At 33.3% G+C, this 14,672-nt stretch overlaps 1 pseudogene; it reads right to left on the minus strand.

Moving 5' to 3' along the window:
- LOC106468321 overlaps positions 1–14,672 on the minus strand; it is a 31,602-nt pseudogene that overhangs the window by 13,679 nt on the left and 3,251 nt on the right.

The following is a 14,672-nucleotide window of genomic DNA, read 5'->3' on the forward strand; positions in this document are numbered from 1 at the left end:
AGAGGTGGGCTAACCCAAGTCAGCAACTATATAGGATGAGCATGTTCGGTGTCGGGGGATTTGAGCTCGCGATTCTCAGCTTGCGAGCCGAGCGTCTTAACTATCAACACATGCCTGGCCCTCTTTCGGGATTCAAAGAGTATAAATTTGTATATTTCTGAAAACAACCTCTGTATTTGCAGATTTAATGATTTAGTTCATAGCTCAATCGGACTGTTTCTGCTGTAAATTTGATATTACAGTAACGACAACATTATTGTATAACAACTTAGCATTCGTTTTATCCTGAAATTATCGTCTTTCACTACCAGTGCCAACGATGCCTTAATTTATGTGAGCGAGGCTTAGCTGTCCTTTTGTGCAACCCATATCTGTAAGCGAGGTGTAGATAGGATTTATAAGTTGACCCTTCATTGGATTAGAGGAAGAAGAAAAAATAAATAATAATAATCATTATTAGTACCTTAGTAAAAATCCTCAATTCCTAAATAATTTATTAATACATTGGTCCAGAAAATCTTAGAGTAGTAAGACCCATATAACTGGACAAACAGGTTATTGTATGAGCCATTTTAGGTTTTCAGTTACGTACCAAGATTCCTATTTGTTTGTGGGCATTGTATCACACTTTACTTGTTTCTTTACCTTTCCATCACAACTTTATTGTCCCTTTTGTCTGTTAGGATTTTAGTATTGATGTTACGTCATACTAAGCCAACGTTTCCCGAACTTTTTGTTCGCCATGGAACACTTTTGAGCTCTAAAACTATTGACAGAACACTTAAAAAACATTCTTATGTTGAAAAGTTAAATAACATAAAAAATATTATTTTCGTTCAATAGGTAACTACATATACAAATATATTTATAGAACTTTATCTTCTATTTCTTATATTTATACATTAATTAGAATTAAACCGTTTTCTATTCAAGAAAGCACTTAAGTGTTAACTTCATAACACATAAGCAAAGTCTTAAAGCATTTGAAATTGTTTTCCTTTGTAATGGGAAGAGTGCTGTTGCTTCTTTTGTTTGCAAATCCGTTAGGTATTTGGAGTATTTCTGGAGAGCTGGATTCTTAAATCAGATGCAGCATTCAGACTGGACCGGCATTCTGTTTTTGTTGCAGTGTAACATGAGAATCCAGTTCCACACAAGTATGTTATATCAAAGCTCAGGAGCTCATGAAATGTACGTTTCGCCACATTTGGGTACACGTGAAAATTGAATCGACGGAAGTTCGCTGAAGATTTGTTTCAGCGTGGAGTCACAAGTCATGTCAATCAAGTTCTCATAATTTTGCACTGATAAGCTGAGTGGATTACGCACCGTTCATCGAAGTTATTTGATGGAGGAAAATATTCCAACAAATTGAAGTAAGTCATGCAGGTGCTGTGTAATGTCACTGAAAACATTTTCATCCGGGACAGAATTAATTTCGGAGAGAAAATCGTTCAATGTCGGGAAGCTATCGAAGTTCCTGTTTTCTATGCACGAAGTCCAAAATGCCAGTTTCGGGAGCATTGATGACATTTTGTTTTTTGCAGTAAAAATGCTAACATCCTTTCCTTGCAGCAACAGATTCACTTCAATTAGTTTCTAAAGATATCTGCACAGTTGGCAAGTCTCAGAAGCTACAAGGTATTTAAGAAACAGTCTGATAGTTGAACTTGGTGATCCACGCCGAGGTATTTAACAAACAGTCTTATCTTGGTGATTCACGCAAAATACCAAAAATTCACGACGAAGATAAAAAAAAAAAGTCTCAGAAGCACTTTATTTCGTGACATCTACCTCACCTCTGTATGTAAAAGCAGTGCTGTATCCTGCCTACCCATTTCTTCATACTGAATTTTAAATAGTTTAGATTCCAGTGGTCGTGTTTTAATATAATCATAATATGCATTACCCCATCCAGCACATCTTTAAGAGATATAGACATCATGTTAACAGCAAGTGCTTGTCTGTGGAAAACACAGTGACTGCCGCTGCCACAGTTTGATCTGTGTTACAACACCTGCTGTTTTCCCAGCCATTTCTCTGGCACCATCCATGCACACATCAACACATATTTTTTCATGAAACTGTTAATGCAGTTAAATATTTCTTCACCAGTTGTGTTGCTTTCCAAAGATTCATATAAGAGCAAGTCCTCCTCAATAGATTTATCAAACACGTAACGCACAAATATCAGCCACACTGCAAGCCCCAACACATCATCTAGCTGTAATGAAAATGTATCGTAAGATTTCAGTCGGGAAACTAGCTCATCAGCAGCAAAATCTTGAATTTGACGGGCAACAGTATTGTTTGACAGTTGTAATACCTCAAAGTTTTTACTAGCTGGCTCATCAAGCATAGACTTTACAATATGTTTTTCGCAAGGTTTAATGAGGTTTTCTACAATCGCAAGTGCTTCTCCCGCAAGCTCAGTACAGTTACCCACTTTGTAAGATGTCTCTGTTGCGTTTTGGATGACAGTTCTTAACATCCAGGTTTTACAGTTTGTAAGCGCAATTACCTTTCTCTTGAAAAAAAATATAATGTCTTTATCATTATCTTTGGAATAATGTGTTTCCTAATGCCGTCGCAGTTTAGAAGGCGGCATACAACTGTTGGGTAATATTTTGTTGCACATAACACATGCTGCCTCAAGGGAATCTTTATTTTCAACGCATGTAAAACCAGAAGACAAACAGATTTCGTCTTACTGACGTTTCGTATTGCTAATTCAGCTGATTTGGGTGGTAGTTGCTTCATTTTGGGAAGATCGTTTTCCGATTTTTTGGCTGTAAAGTACTGCAATGATCCACCTTCAGCTACAGTCAATATATCAGAAGAACGTGATTTTCACTGTAAAGTCCCTTCTTTTAGCAATCGATCCATGGTTAAGTAGTATCAATACTTGAAATCACTGTAATTTTGTAATGTTATGAAATATTCACAAACTCGAGACTAGCTTGTTGTTTCCTTGAAACACTGCACTAGACTATCACTAGCGACTAACTTACAGCAAGTCATCAATTAGGCTCCGCCCATAAATGAAATAGTCAATGACAAAGGGAATACAGAGTAGTAAGATTTATGGGTTGACGAGCTTTTGAGCCATACCTATATCTGGATCTATCCTCTATTCTGACATCTCTTCAAAACATTTTCTTGCGAAACCCCTTGATATATTGTAGGAACGCTAGGGTTCCGCGGAACACAGTTTGGGAAACGCTGCACTAAGCAATTTTATGTTTCAGTCGGTTATAACATTTAGTGTAAAGAACTGACTAAAAATACTTGGTGAAGTAAATCATTTTTGTATGCAATTAATTTCAATATTGATGTTATTTTTTACATTTACTTGTGTGACTTATATGTTATTAGTGACTTTGTAATCAAGCAGTTTGATACATACGTAATTTATGCAAATCGTGTTTCAAAAGTCGATGGGCTATGAGGACCCTATCGGTAAGTATAGGTTTAAAAATTAGGCTTAACGAAATGCATTGTACAACATTGATTATGACAATACGTGTTTTTCTTATTCTATTGGGCTCTCCAGTGGTTCAAGCGCATAAAATCGGGTTTCAATATCAGTGATGAGCAACACATAGATAGTTCATTGTGTAGTTTTTTGCATAACTACAAACAAACACATTGTATTGGTAGATTATCTAATGTGCAGGCATTATTTATGTGCATGATGTAGCTTATGAAAGAGTAGGCAGAAATGTTTAGCAAATATTCTATTTTGATAAACTTCTCCTTTACGAAACTAGGTCTTAGGGACAAATTATCAACTAGCATATGTATTATCAAGTTTGTAACATATGGCGCTCTACCAGTGTCGTGAAATATTCCGTATATGTTATATAACTATAATAAATGTTGCAGCTCGTCTCAGGAAGTCTCTTAAATTCACCCCAACCTACTTGTTCATCCTGATAAGGATTATGCTCAGTCTATATGTACAGGAAATGATAATATGAGCCATAAATACTACGAACACAACTTTCCTCTTACTTTATTGACGAAAATCTCTTGGAACTACGTACACAAATTTATCGAGTCGTATATATAGTTCTGTGATATCATATTGGTCCCAAAACAATGATTGACTGTTATTCATGATTTCATTGTCGTGTCCATCTGTTTCCATTATGTGCGAATAGCGTAAATTTATGATACCTAGTGTACGTAATAAGGCATAAATTTGTTTTAATGCGAAAACTATGACTGTCTGCATCTCATATTACGAATCCTGTTAATCAAAAATAGATGTGAAAGATTAATTAAGAGTAAGTAAGGGCAAATAAAAATCTCGCTCGCATCGTCTGAGAATAAAAAATTGTATGGATGAAGAAAATATAAGAATATTAACTCCTAAGGAAAATAATTGTTAGGAATACGTTTGGACTATTAGTAGAAAATATATATTAACATAAAAACTGAAATAAAGTCAGACAAAATAGTTTCCAATAATATAAACGTGAGAGAAAAAAGGGGACACGAGCTATCAAAATGCAGCAATATATAATTCAGAGTAATAAGCCCTCCCCCAAGTGGAACAACGGTATGTCGTCGAACTAACAACGCTAGAAACCGGGTTTCGATACACGTAAGGGGCAGAGCACAGATAATCCATCATGTAGCTTCGTGCTTAACTTCAAACAAACAAATAGTTTGTTCTCAAATTAGTCAAAATTATTGAAAATAAAATATGACTTTTTAACGGTACGCAGATATTATTACAAAAAGCTTCATTAGCAAAATTTAACATTATAAGATATTACGCAAGGTATAAATAGGTTCTTAGCTCAACATGCGAAAAGTTAAACATTGCATTTATTTCAAACTGACACTTATAAAACAATATATTTAACGTGTGTAAGTGTTCAGAACAATTTAAAATGCGTGTTTTTTATGTTAATTCCTATTGCACATGAAGCTTTGTTTACCTGTCATTATGAATTAGTCAGCACTGAAAATTTTACTTTGTGAATATTCCGTTTAGAAACGTACATCCTCATTTCTCTGTACTTTTTTTAAGCAATATATTAACAAAACATTTACTGCCTTGAATCTTAAAACAGTATTTAAATTTACAGTTACTTTAAAATTTACTTTTAGAATTTCAAACATTGTCGTATTATATCAAAATTACAAATTAACTTATATTTTTAGCCACAGCAAAGCGGCTTATACAATGGCTCTGAGTTTTTAGTTTTTTCAAGTACAAACTTTAGCTCATAGCACCATCTCTTGACCGATTTGATATCTAATTACAACTGCGGCTATTGAGGATTCCCTCTTGCATATTTATAAGAAAACCACCCATTGTCCAGAATGCACTCGCACATCGATTACACTTATCATTCCAACAATTTGTACACTGTTTAACAATATTATAACATAATGTTATAAAAATAGTGAAACTGAAACCTGCACATTGAATCTTTGTATTTTCTGTATTCAGTTTCGTAATTTTTTCTCAGCTACTTTAAAGTAAATTAAAAGAAAAAAAACTTATTGGTTAAATCACCGGTTGCAGAATGAAATTCATACAGAATTCGCAAATAAAAAGTTTTTTAGAATTATGTGAAGATTTGAATTTAAAGACAAGAAATAGATTATCTTTTTATTGTCATTTCTTTGTCCTATTAATTCTGGAGTAGCAAGATATGTACACAAAATGTAAATTGATTTACTAACTTTTGTAACTGCTCATTTTAATCTAATGTTTCCATGACAAAACATGAGTTGAAAGAAAGTCCTCTAAGATTGATAAAGATGTTAAGAGTGACCCTTAAGATGGATACAGATGTTAAGAAAGTCCTCTAAGATGGATACAAATGTTAAAAACGTCTTCTAAGATGGATACAGTTGTTAAGGGTTATGGTCGACCAAAAACTATCTGTTCTTAAAAATTAAAATAAATTCGTTTAGCTTCTTATTATATGCAGTTTAAGTATGTTATTCTTCTTCTTTGTAAAAATACAATTTTGTGGTTTAATGCATTGGCCATTAGGTTTAATTTAAATTCTGATATTTGTTCTTCATAAAAGCAAAACTCGTTATCAGCTTATCAACAAAAAATGTCGAATTTTCGTGATCCATGTAGATGAAAAAAAAAGTCCCTAACACTTCCTAGAGCTTTTCTGTTAAACTTTATTTAACAAAGCGATCAATATAATATACAAGCTAGGCCTTTCAAGAACATAAGATAATGTAATGTTCACACGAGATATTCAGTGAAGAGTTTATAGAGGGCAGGTTTTTCAAGTATCAGAACTGAAACAACTATTATATTCTTAAGGTAGGAATCGTGAAGTTGTCTGCCAGTAACACAACCATTGCTTTTCTTCGGTGTTGGACAGACCAATTCGGGTCGATACTGCTAATCCCGTCGTGCTATATCGCCAGCAATTTTTACTATTGCTCATACACTCAATAGTCACAGAAAAGCACTAAAAATGTTATAGTTGCCATCTTTGTCTTAAATTATCATAAACTCATTCTTTCTTTCCCTTGTAGCATCAAGAGAAAGGGTCAGGAAAAGGCATTCATTTTCAAGTATTTCCTCTCCATCACTCGATGTTTAACATATATAGTCCAAAAATGGGCTGTCCGTGAAATCGTATTCAAAGTTGCATACGTACTTGTATAACAGTCGCTAACTAGACTGTCAACTAGCCGTCGCAAATCTTGTATTGCGCACTACATACCGCCCTTTTGTTAACGTTAATAGGATGCTACGAGGTACCGAGTGGGAAAAGTTTCATGCGACTGTCCTTAACCAACCTTATAGAACATTGAAGATATGAATCTAAAAAGCTTCCCTAAATAAGCAGCTGTAAAAAATCTTGGCTTAGTCTATAGATTAGTTCTTTCTATGCTAGAGGTGTCATAGGCAAATAGAATACCCTGCAATGGCAACTAAACATATTAAGAGTTAGTCTAATACTATTTTAGTTTAGTCTCTTGTTAAAATTTTCTTTTGTGCCAACCAAAATCTCAACAAATAATCGACTAAAATATCGGTTGAGTTTGGAAGGTTTGAACTACCATTTTATAGAGGGAGGGAATTTTAAATGTACTATAATTATGCCAGATGTTCTGTGCTCCGCAAGTTGTAAGTTTTCTTCTAAACAGCAAGTATTACTGTAGTGAATTTACAAAGGAAACATGTAAAATATTCAAATGCTTCATTACTGGTACATGTACAACTTAGAGGCGTTTATCACCTGCCTCATTCTTGTCGAAACAAGTTTATATCGATATGTTTGAAACTGACTGGTAACATAAATACATTTATTTAACATTAGGTGAAAATAGTCTCTTCTTTTTACATAAGTCTGAGTATTTTGCCAAAGAATACCTTTCAGCTTCTTAGTTTTATTAATTCACTCCATTTATACTTTTCTAGACATTACGAAAATGTCAGGTCAACTTAAACATTTTTGAGCATTTTATTTACTTATAGTCGGCATAGAATATACAGATTGGATACACTTTTAAAAGTTTGATTTTAAATTCAACTATAAAATGTTCGATGTCTCATTCTCATAAGTATCAGAAGCTGGTTGGTCCCAAGACACTTGCTTCACATAAGTATCAAAAGCTTGGTGGTTCCAGGTATTTGATTCACATAAGTATCAAAAGCTTGACATCCAATCCCTACACATGGAGTAACATTATGTCATAATGAAAGCTTAGTTATAGTAGTAGAACATTGAACATCGGGCTAGAAATGAAGAATCTAAACTAGCTGAAATACTAGAATAATACTAGAACATCTACTTACAATTCATATGTAGAGAGAGAGAGAGGTACAGGCCACAGTATAGAAACATTATTGAGAATGTTGAACAAAGAATATTCATTTAAAGGTAAGAAATTGCAGGGTAAAATAAACGATGACGTAAGCAGAAGTGGAAATTATGATTTCTACAACACAAGAAGAACAGCATTGTACAAATAATATGAAGTAATGTAAAGTCCTCGGTATAAGTTCTAGAAATCGGGATTTGATGTTATGCCCACGTCGGACACAACACACTTTGCCCATTCTACAAATTTACGCTGAAGAATAAAAAATAATCTTGATACACCACTAAATGAAAAAATAACCACATATTTCATAAATTTAAAATGCGTTTGTATTTTCTTCGACAGAATATTCGAACGTATAAGTTTCCTGAGTTTTTAACTATCTATAGTCTGAAAGTTAACTTCTTTCTGTGTGAACCTTCGAAACGTGAATATAGTCTAAGCCATGAATAAAATCTCTGCTGTATACCATTAACGTTTGGCGTTGTTGGGCTATTGTTGTTTTCTTAATGCAAAGCTACGCAATGGGCTATCTGCATTTTGTCCACCGCAGATAATAAGTTATAAGTCTATTGACTTACTGCTGATCCCTCGGGGACCTTTGTTGGCGAAAGAGATACAGAATCTTTAATGTACAAAAGCATTAACACAACAATGCGATACATAAAAACGTGTTGAATTTTTCTAAAGCATAAAAGTGGAATAGCGTGTAACATTTAATGAACATTAAAACTAACAACTGCATTGAGGAAATCTAAAATTATAAATGATAATTTTGTGTGATTGACCAGTAAGTATAGTATTTTATTATTTCAAATTAGTACTACTTACAATCTTACGACTTTTTCAGGGTTCAAGGTTGGAACTTTTCCAATGATGCACTTATAAAATTATCTATCGTAATGACAATACTTGCGAATATATCATATTGTTTAGCTGATAAACGTAATATGATAATCAATGAAATTAATTTGTGATATTACATTCCTATAAATTCTGCTCTCTGAGTTGCTCAGCGATAAGCAAGAGGGCTTATAACACTAAAATACATAGGTCGTTCCCTGCGATGGGGATTATAGTCAGCTTTACGCTTAAGCAAAAACAAACAATTTATGTTAGCAAATTGACTTAATTACACAACTATGATACATTATAAACAACAATATGAAGAAAACGTATTGATATTTGCAACTTAACTTTCAGTCGACCTCTAACAAATTACTCAGTTCTGTAAATTATGGCACTTACGTAACACAGAAGGTGGATTAAAGAAAACGTATTGATACTTGCAACTTAACTTTCAGTCGACCTCTAACAAATTACTCAGTTCTGTAAATTATGGCACTTACGTAACACAGAAGGTGGATTAAAGAAAACGTATTGATACTTGCAACTTAACTTTCATTCGACCTCTAAGAAATTACCTTCAAAGCCATTTAGTATTTTTCACAGAAAATATTTCATGCTTGACTATGTGTGTTTCGATGAAAAAACATAACCGAATCTTTTACATAAATTATAGTGTAAATACTTTCATAAAGATGGGGAGAATGTTCGTGTTGGGACTTACCTACAGCATTCACCAACGTAACATTAGACTTCGCTTATTCAAAATAAAACAAGTAGTGCTTTTCTTGTAAAAAGCTACTTTTTTTTTCCTTCATACATTTATTCAAAGCCTTCTCTTTGCATAGCAGTTTTTAACGGCAAGATAGAAAGAATAAGACGTTTAAAGTTCAACTTTTGCTTTGTGTCGGATTGGATTTTGTAATGAACGCTCCATTAAACGTACATCACTTGCAACGATGCCTTGTTTTCCCAGTATATTAGATATTAAGTCTTTCAATACAAGCTTCCACATTAACGTATTTTGTTTTTTTACAAACAATTCACTACACTAACAATGCTAGGCGTTGATTTTCATAATGATTAAAGTACAATTATTGTTAATATATGCAAATATATAAAATGTGCTAGACTACAGTAACGACTAGACACAGCTAACATTTCTATGTCACTGGAGCAAAGCGTAATAGCAATGAAAAATGTACCAACAACTGGCTTACTGAATAGACCTAATAGTATTGAAAGAAAGAGTTTGGCATAGCGTTAAGTAGTATCTGTATCAATTCTTCAATTTTTATCAATAAAAAAAATCGTTCATTATTATCAGTGATTGTTCCTTAGTAACTATTCAGATTAGACTAACATAGACACTGAAATATTCTCAGATCCTACAAGAAAATTTATCAGATTTATCAAATTTCTTGTATAAAGAGCCCACAGCTAGGTGTAATTTCTATAAACATAAGCAGAAATTTCTTGTGTAAAGAGCTCACAGCTAGGTGCAACTTCTATAAACCTAGGTAGAAATTCCATGTATAAAGAGCCCACAGATAGGTGCAACTTCTCTTTATACAAGGAATTTCTACCTAGGTTTATAGAAGTTGCACCTAGCTGTGGCTCTTTATACAAGGAATTTCTACCTAGGTTTATAGCCCACAGCTAGGTGCAACTTCTATAAACCTATACCTAAATGTCTTTCAAAGAACTTTCATCTACTTTTCATTATTGAGAAATCGCTTTATTGGATTTTTAGTTATTCACTGGCAAAGTGATGAGTCTAACTTGTGATATGTTCTGTTATAATTAATGATAAAAAGCTTCAGAACTATGTCATGAGAATATTTCTGTCTTTATTTAAATGTGTGCATTCTATAAGACTACTGTTCCTCTTGCTTTACACAGGGCTGATGGAATTGTATAATTTTCTATATATGTATTGAAGCCATTATTTTTTAATGTGATAGTTCGGCATGCTTGAACTATCGGTAGTTTATATATATATATATATATATGTTAGATATTTCTTTTTCACCAGAAGTGAAACTGGAAATAAAATCTGGGAAGAAATCTTAAGATATGCATATATAATCATTGAACAGTTGGTCCGCTGTATAATATCGAATAATGAATTTGACGAAATGTCATAATATTATTCACATTAATTTATATTAAGTTAGGTTACTGTGTAGTGAAATAAAAAGGACTCAAAACTCCATAGATATTGATAGTTTGTTATATAACCTTATTTTTCGTGAATGTGTAGTTTCCAAGTTGCACTTTTAATAGTAGGTTGTTTACATTTTGAACTCGAATAGTTTTAGTCAGTAGATTTGTCAGTTACTGTTTTTATCGAACAAAATTAAACATAATATAATGAGAAGGTTGAAGAAACTCGTTTATATGGTTTCTAAAAGTAACATCTTTTTGTATTATAAGAAACATTTTCTCTATTTTTTCTTGACTTGGCTATAGTTGTAGAAATATTTAAGTAAAACAATTTGATGTAAGTTTGTAATACGAATAGATTTTCTGACATTAAAGTAGACACAAAAATAATCAATTTTTTACCATTATTTCTTAAACGAATAGAAAATGACAAACATGTCAAAAAAGCGACTTTTTTTTCTGTATCTGACACTTAGCTCTCCCAGTGGCCCAGCTAAAAACCGGCTTCAATATCCATGATGGGCAGAGCACAGATAGCTCAATGTGTAGCTTTGTAGTTGACAACAACCAATCAATCACTAACACATAAAAGTTTGTCCCATATAACATGGATATTATTTCTTTTTCAATATTAAGATCATTCGCCATGGCTTAAACTATTTTGCATGCCATTTAGGTACGTTTTGTGCCAGGAAAAAAGAAAACATTCACCCACTTCAGGCAAAAATGATGCAATCAGTTTTGTTTTATTAAGACCTTCTTAGTGGAAATACTATTTTTGTTCAAAATTATATCCTTTCTAAGAAAACTACGAACTGAGAGTAATTTCAATGATCTGTAATATGACTGATTACCTGTTTTAACCCTACGAATTCCAATTACCGATGTGCACCCTGTTGGCTTTTTAAACATATTGCTATAAAGTGTTCTGTTCTTGGCAAACTCTATTGTATTGTTCAGCAAAAGTAACGTCAAGTATAACCAACGTAACAACAACGAATTAACTTATTTCTTTAATAAACGTTTCCTACAGCCACGTTCATTTGTAGGCCTAACTTATTAAATACTGTTTTTCAACATAAACTCTGAAACTAATGTAGGTTTAAGTTCAAAAAGAACGTTTCAATCGAAATTCCGTAACTAATAGTATATACACCTAACTTCATTAGCATTATTAGATAAACAAACGAGTAACTGAATAGCAGCAGAATAGACACGATAGCTCTCACTACTAATTCTGAATAAATTTTCTGACATTGAACTGACTCAATCAATATATCAACCCTTACTCATATTTATATTGTAACATTTTCGACTCTTAATTTTCACGAACTTTCCAAATCTTAGCATCCTCGTAATTACGAGCTCCCTCTAACAAATATTTAAATTAAAACATTAAAAATATAGCTTATAACTGTCCTCTTCTTGGATTGTGAAGCCATTTGAAAAATTCTTCACAAAATTAAAACAGTACACTAATCTGTCCATTTGCAAAGTTTTTGTGGTTTTCTTCTCTGAAGGTTATGGTATGCAGATGGGATAACTAGTGTCCCTTATTGCTACTTGCTGTTCTGTCACTTGAGGGGTTCTAACAAGGTTGGTGGTCGAGCGAGTTCATTGGTGGCTCTCTATCTTTGGTGTCGTTCGTGAAGTTGTTTCATGAGGAAAACTGAGCTCTTCACCAGGTTGACTTTCTATTGTAAAGTTATTTTCTGACATTACCCCGTTGGCCATTCTATCGCAAACGTAATTCCAAAGATGATCTCAGTAGATGACTTTTGGCTTTGACTACCTGGCCTTCTGGATTCTGTAAACTACATCAATGATTATTTTCAGTACAATATACGGACTTCCTCAATTCCTGCTTAGCTTCGTAGTTTCTCTTTTTCCTTGTGACGAGGAATGATACAGTCATATTAAGTCAGTCAATGGAATCCAGTCTTACCAGCATTAAACATCATAGCAACTTTTCATTGTTTCACTAGCTGGTGTAGTCTTTCCCGGGTAAAGTTATGTTTGACATCATTGATGTTCATTAGTCTTTCTGCATATTCTTGAAAATAATCTGTTGACTGACTGTCCTCTAGATGTGGTTCCATGGCACTTTAACATCAATGGGAAAGGTTTGTTGACTGAAGCTTCATGTACTAGTTTTTGATAACTCATAAGTATCAGTGAAAAATATATATGTAATGCTTTCTGATGTTCATTAACATAAATTGCTAATTAAATAAAAAGTGTCGTGGTGTCATTCTACAATGCCACTGGAAGATGGATAAATAACTGTTGTCCTGGGCTTTTAGATTCCAAGAATTTGGCACATTTTTACAAACAAGCCAAATCAAAAGTATTGCCCCCTATCTGAGGGAATTTCCATAAGTACCCCAAATCTTGAAAATAAGTTATTGACTAGTTTCCTAGCTAACATTCTATGTTCCTGGTTAGGAACAGCATATATGTCTGTCCATTTGATGAAATAGTTCATCAGAACCATGATGTGTTTATTCCTACTTTTACACTGTGTCAGAGGACCAATCGTATTAACAACAACTCTCTCAAGAAGTACTCCAACACAATACAGTTACAGCTTTTCATGGTGCTTCTTAAATAGAACATTTTGATTCTAGAAAATAGTTCAGATGATTTATACCAATTCTATATAGATCCCCAGTATCCAATCCAGTAGAGGCATTTTCCCACTCTCTCTTGTGACTTCTTAAAACCTTAGTGTCAAACCAATGAAAAGTTGTGAAGGTGATGGAGTGTTTGAGAATTTGTAGAGTGTGGCAGTATCAACCACAGTTGTTATATTTCTTCACTGGTATCTTCTTATTTCTAACATAATGAGCTCTCTTGTGCTCAGTACATCTTTGCGTTTTGGTTGCATGGGGTGACTAGTTGGTTTGAAATTTGCACCTTTAGCTGAGCATCTTTCATTTGAGTATTGGAGTACATTAGTTCTTCGCCATCATTTGTGAATATCTTATTCTGAATTATTCTCTGTTGTACCTTAGATTGGTCCTCCTTACTATCTGGTGTTTATATTCTTCATTAACATGTGGTATTCAGAATAATGTATCGGCATTGCCATGGTTTCATCAAGGGTGGTGCATAATGTTAAGGTTGTACTTTTGGAATTTTTGGAGAAAATTTGTTTCCTGGCCTTTAGAATTGAAAAATTCACCAACCATTTCAATGCAGCATGATCTATCCAGTGAAAAACATTACCCATAAAGATAATGATAGAAATGACTTAGAACTCAAGTAACACTTAGTAGCTTTCTTTTAGTGGTACAATATGTCTTTTCTACAACATTTATTGCTTTGATATAGTAGACTAGCTCATGTTTTTTCCACGTTATACTCATAATAACATAATACTTTAAAATCACTGCCATCTGTATCTAAAATGAGTGAATCTTCAAGAGTTTAGTATGCTAATACAGCAGTAATGGTTACTTCTTTTCTCACTTTGTTGAAAGCATTGTAGAGGACGAACTATGTCACAGACTTATTTTACAAAATGATGATAGCAAGAGCACAGTTCAAGAAATTCACTTACCTCCTACAAGTTCTTTTGTGTTGGCCAATACAAAACAGATTCAACATTTGATGGGTCTGTAGATAGTTACGTATTAGAATTTCAAATAGCCTAAACTGAGTTAAATTGTAATTTAGATTTAGTAGTTAAATAAATGCCGATATATGTCCAATGTATGATATATGCCAACAAGATTAATACACACAGTTTTCTTTTCTTTTTAATAGAAGTATATTTTAACCCCCAAATAATAATACAACTTACAATAACAGCTATTACAAATAGTTATTACAACCAA

This window comes from Limulus polyphemus, unplaced genomic scaffold, assembly GCF_000517525.1.
Source record: "Limulus polyphemus unplaced genomic scaffold, Limulus_polyphemus-2.1.2 Scaffold87, whole genome shotgun sequence".
Classification (NCBI taxonomy): Eukaryota; Metazoa; Arthropoda; class Merostomata; order Xiphosura; family Limulidae; genus Limulus; species Limulus polyphemus.